This window comes from Telopea speciosissima, chromosome 1 (genome assembly GCF_018873765.1).
Source record: "Telopea speciosissima isolate NSW1024214 ecotype Mountain lineage chromosome 1, Tspe_v1, whole genome shotgun sequence".
NCBI lineage: Eukaryota > Viridiplantae > Streptophyta > Magnoliopsida > Proteales > Proteaceae > Telopea > Telopea speciosissima.
The window spans coordinates 84,875,244-84,881,277 of NC_057916.1; positions in this window are offsets into that span (position 1 = coordinate 84,875,244).

A 6,034-nucleotide genomic window follows, 5' to 3' on the forward strand; every position below is an offset into this window, starting at 1 on the left:
AGAAACTGAGTTGAATAAAATTGTAAATCCATATTCTAAAACAATAAGAAGCGCTCAACTCCTCGATTCTCTTCTATTGTTCAATGGTATGAACTCAAAATGCAATGATCTATGGACGTGTTTGTTTGCAAGGGAAATGGGAAAGGGAAATGAAGGGAAGGGAAGGGAAGGGAAGGGAAGGGAAGGGAAGTAAAGGGAATTTTTTTTTCCTTTTAAGTCGTTTGGTTGCAAAGGAAGTCAAGTGAAATTAATTTTGCTAAGTCGTTTGGTTGTTTGTGAAATTGATGTAAAATCAATGTAAATTTTTTTTAAATTTGTAATCCAACCCACTTTACTAACTTTCACTTATTAAGGCTCTTTCTTAATAATTTATGGAAAAGGAACACGCTAACCGATGCTGCAGCACAGTGTGTAAACTGCACTTAGGCATTGCCGTGCAAAATGGCCGGTGCACCCCCTGGAAAGGCAGAAAGGACGAGGGGTGCGCCGATCATTTCAAACTTTTGTAATATATAACAAAATTTTAATGAATTTGAAATACTATTTGAAAACACATCATATCCAACCCATTGAGACCCATAACATTTACACACAAATGTGCATGGGCAACTAGAGAGCCTCTAAATTCTAACAAGTTGGATAGTCAGATTGCAATGTCAAGTTCCTAATTGAAGTTTTCCTACTACGATGTGATCACTGTATACAAGGGCAAGGATAGGGTTACAAGAAAAGAATATATATATACGGAATAGAAACTAGGATCAAATACCATATCCAAAGACCAAAATTAAGCTCCACAGGAAACACCAATGAAACTCAAAGAGTGAGCCAAACATTATAAATCCAAAGTGCAAACATTTTCATACTTAGCTAACAATGTTGTATCTTATGCTAACTCAGCTGTAGGTTCCCAACCCCACACCAATGTCTTTGCCAAAGTCAGATCTGAATCCATCCTTAGCCTTAGGATGTGTTTGGTAACGGTCTGAACAAAGAACGCCCGTTCTTGACTAGAAACGTTCTTTTGCGTTTCTCGTTTGGAACGGTGTTCTGAGACCGAAAATGACTGTTTGGTAACGGTCTCAAGAACATCGTTCAGAACGAAAATGGTGTTTGATAAAACCTGTTCTTCCCTATTTGATATTAATTACAATAATGCCATTTCTTTGTCAATTTTACTAAAAAAAGACTTGTAAAATCCTTTTCTCTTACCAACCTTAGCATAAAATTAAAATATCTCATTGACATAACCAAAGTAAGTATAAAAATATGTCAAATTTCAAAGATGCTATTAAAATTGGGTTCCTGTTTGGATTAGTGGCATAACTGACTATGCTATGAACAGTTGAATAAAGAGGGCCTTAGTGGACTCGAACCACCATCCTCTTGGAACATGCTCATGTTCCAAGTGCTCTACCAATTTGAGCTAAAGACCCATCATGTAGTATTCAATCAGTGGAGACAAAAGGATATTTCTCCCTATTGAAGCAATACAATCAAGGAAAAACAACAGCAAGTAAACTCATTTCCACCTTAAACACACTTTTCCCACCCGCCAAACATCACACAACAGGTCTATAATTCATGACTGAAACTTTGTACTGCCTCAATCTCAATGAAGACCAATGGAAATGGAGAAGATAAATAGGAGGAAGGGAACCTCATGCTATTCTGTCATTATACCAGCAGTAGTGACGTCAATATGGTAAGAATTGAACATTAATTCTTAATTAGTTTCTCCAAGAAATGGGATAGTTCAAACAAGAATTAAATGAAGACATAAGAGGACTAATGAGTTTATATGAAGCTTCACACCTTGGAATGGAATCTGAAGACGAAGAAGGCACTACTAGATGAAGCCAACTACTTCTCTCAGTTTTAGCTGATCTATTCTGCTTAGTTCTGTCCATTAACAGAGGAATCGCCTGTTTCTGTGGTTAATGTTTATTTAGGCCCCCTATGAAGGTTCTATATACTCATAGGATGTCCATTCAAATAAAGGTAAAGAGTATTTCAAGGTTAGTGATGTATGGAATAGTTTAAAAATCCAATGTTCATCAGGGGAAAAGGGTTGTTGTCCAAGCTAAGAAGTAAACTAGCTAAAGTTATCATCAATCAAGGATATTTCTTACAACTTGGGAATCCAATCATTTCAAATTCCTAACTATCAAAGATTTATATCTAAAGAAAGGAATAGACAAAATTCAGGTCATTTTCCCAAGAATTAAGCAAGAAATGAGGTTCATAAAATGCAACACTTCTCGCTTACGTGGGTTCTCTCCCTCTATAGTGTCTATCTATCCCCATAGACATCTCTCCCATTTCTTCAAACCAGACCACCCATTTTCAATCCCAAATATTCAACAAATATAAGAAAAAAACTCTCTTTCACTCACTTTCACTCAAAATGCAAACCCACCTCAATGCTGAAAAAAGGCTAAACAGATCAATCCATTTAGAGAAGGTAAGCATCACCTCGTAAAAGCAACTAGAAATAAATCAAATGCCAAAATGCTTTGGAGGATTATTGGATTAAGATTACTAGTTAGAGACAGGAAAGGGACAACTGGAGGCTAGGAATGGAACCACAGTGTGACAACTAAAAGAAAGTAAGAGTAGGGATCCAGATCCTCTACTGCCGAGCTGCCCGGCAGGACTGTGCTGCCTAGACACAGGGCTGCGTGCAGTTACCGCCTTACCCCTGTCCAGCTCGGCAGTAGACGATCCAAATTCTAAGAGTAGACCCGTCACAGTTCAAAGATGTAAAGAGATTGATTTTGGGAATTTTTTATTCTGAAGGCAACGGCTATTATTAGAAGTAAATTAAAAAAAAAAACTAGGATCATAGGAAGGCATGCGTTTTTTTTAATAAATAAATCAAAAACTGGTCAGGAGAAGGAAAGATTTTAGAAGAAGACAAGACCCAATTATGATCAAATTCAAGGAAACATATCAGTGGAATGTGGATATGCAAACTAAGAAAAGAAAAATCTCATCACAGCAAAACAGGAAGATTGCAATAAGGATCAAAGTCGAGAAGAATAAGAAACCACATATTCAAATTCTGAAACAGAAATCTAGGTTTCTAATAGCGCAGAATGTGGACTACAAAAGAGGATGGAATGGGAAAAAAAATCTCATCACAGCAAAACCTAACATCTCGATCTTTTGTTGGACATTTATCTCTATTTCTTCTCTTTTTTAGATCTCATACTAGAAATCGCCTTGTGAACAAACCCAGAGAAGAGGAAGAAGGATATGAGAGAACCTTCGTTCGGAGAGATGAGAGATTCGGAGCTTCTCAAAGAGACCACCACCACCGCTTGCTCGAGCTTTGAAGCCTTCTTAGAGGGACTAAACCAGCACCAAGACGTTAGGGCTTTTGAGTTTCTCAAAAGTTTTCAGAGATTCTTCAACCCTTTCAATCGACGAAACAACGCGCAAAGCAAGGCTTGAAGTCGATCATTCTTGGGTTTTCAATTTACTTGCGTTTTTGGTCAGTAAATAAAAGTTGCAATCTTACCTCAAAAGTGAAATTTATTCTCCATGGGAAAAACAATTCCCTGGCAACCAAAATTATTACCCTTGGGAAAAAAATTCACTTTACATCAAAAATTTACATTTCCCTTGCAACCAAACAAACCCCTAAAGAAAAATGGGAAAGGAAAGTGTGAGAGAGAGAAGAGAAAAAGGAGAGCGAAAGTTGGAAATGTGAGAGATTGAGAGGAATAAGGAAATTAATTTTTGAATGGTATAAAGGGTACCAATAATTTGTGAAAAATTAAAAAGAAAAAGAAAAAATATAATAAAGAAGATAAAGTATTTAATTAAGAAAAAATGATAAAATAGTCAAGTGAAAAAGTAGTCACGAAGCATGAATTCATGCACTTATATAATAGTATAATAGTATAATATAGTATAGTATGATATATATATATATATATTAAGCAGTTTTTTGTACGGGAGTGTGGCCTACGCCAGTGCTCCCATGTGTCTATCTCTCTCCTCCTTAAAACAAGGGGGCAGTGGTGTCTTTTCACATGGGGAGGAGAGAGATAGACTCATGGGAGTGCTGGCGTAGGCCACATTCCCGTACAGAAAACTTTTTCCCATATATATATATATATATATATATATATATCTTATTGTAACCAAAGTGGTGAGTTGAAAATTTGTAGCAACAAAATAAACACAGAATTATTTACATCGATAAATCGATAAACAAGAAAATAAAAAATATTTTTGATACAAAAGGATTTCTTTTGTATCAACGAAAATAAAAATTCAAAAATTGGTTTTTATCATTTCTTTCTCATTCATCGCTTTTTCTATAATGAAGGACAAGGAAATATATGTAGGCTTGGTTGGCTGAGAAAAAGATCTATATCCAACCACTAGAAGTAATAATTTGATCTATTTGACCCTTGGATAAGTGGGCCAAATTTAATAGCTCATTATATGAGAAGATTTTTTTTTTTTTTCGTCAAACATGTGAGGGGATTTTGAATATATAACAACGACATTTGACAAGTATTTTTTTTTTATTTTTAAATTTGGATTAAGAGCTTGTATAATAGGGGGGGGGGGGGAATTAGGGAATGGGGATAGGCCCCAAGATGGTTTGAACTGAAGAGTTGGTCTTTTGCCAACTGAGCTGACCCCTTGGGGTTCCCATTTGACAAGTATTGAATATATGTTTTTTCGTCAAACATATGAGATGAAAGTTTTGCTTGCCTAATCCTCATCGGTGACGATTGCGGCGGTGGAAGCTTGAAATTTACGATCTTTAACTTCTTTGGTGGGCAGCAATTGATGGGTTTTGCACCTTCAGGCAAGTCTGCTGCTCCACATTTGGAGAGGTCTGGAGACTTTACTGGAGCTGCCAAGGCTAGCGGATCAGCACTGAAGCTGATTGAACCATAGAGCCCCCCCTAAGCCAATCAACACATCCCTTCTATTACTTCTCCGTCTCTATCTTTAGATTTACAGGAAATCTTGTGAGGTGATGAGATATATCTTCGCCTACCAACCACAGGGATTTGCAACCTCGATTGCCATTGTAGAAGGGATATGTAGGGATCACGGAAGTCATTATGTTGAGTTTGATCAGTTCTCTTCTTCTGATCTGTTTTTGTAAGGGACAAATAATATCTCATTCACCTTTATGTCCCTTATTTTCAACATTGAATGTGAATTTCTCCTCATGCATGGATTTATGGATTTTTGACTTTTTTTCTTTTGTTGGTGTCTTATGAGTTGCAAGTTCTACTATAGGATTAGTGGAAGATGAGTTGCAGGTGCGCAAAGGATTCTGATTTGGGATTTTTCCCCAATTTCAAACACTAAACTCCTAAACGGTTGAAAGGATTTTGAAACCCAATTGCCAAGGGCAATTTTATCAGTTTGCATCATTTTTTTAACGTTGTTAGTCATAAACTGACGGAATGGGTGTCAGTATTAACGTTTGTAAACCTCAGGAGGTATGTAGAATTATCCAAAATTGGGGGTTAAAATTATACTTTCGTTAAACCTCAGGGGTGGTATGTGTAAATTACCCAAATTTTTCCATAAACATGCTACATAAATTTAATAATATTATAATAAGACACTAATTTCAATCACTTGAAATATGATTCTTTTTTTTTTTTTTAATCTCAAATCACATAACTAGTCTATATTATTTAGGGTAAAGTACACGTATCCCTTTAGAATGCACCCAATATTCCTCGTACCCCCCTAAGCGGCTCAATATTCCACGTACCGCCCCTGTTTTACACCCCAAATGCCATTTAAGTCCACACCAAGTATTAAATGCTATAAAATGACCAAACTACCCTTTCTTCCATCTTTTCTAAAATTTGAAAAGACCTAATTGCCCTAACCTATTTACTAAAATTTAAAAAGACTAAAATGCCCTCATCTTCCCCGAATCATCATCTTGCTTTACATACCCACCACCACCACCGCCACCGCCGCCGCCGCCGCCGCCGCTGCCGCCACCACCCACCATTAACATCATCACCATCCCACCGTG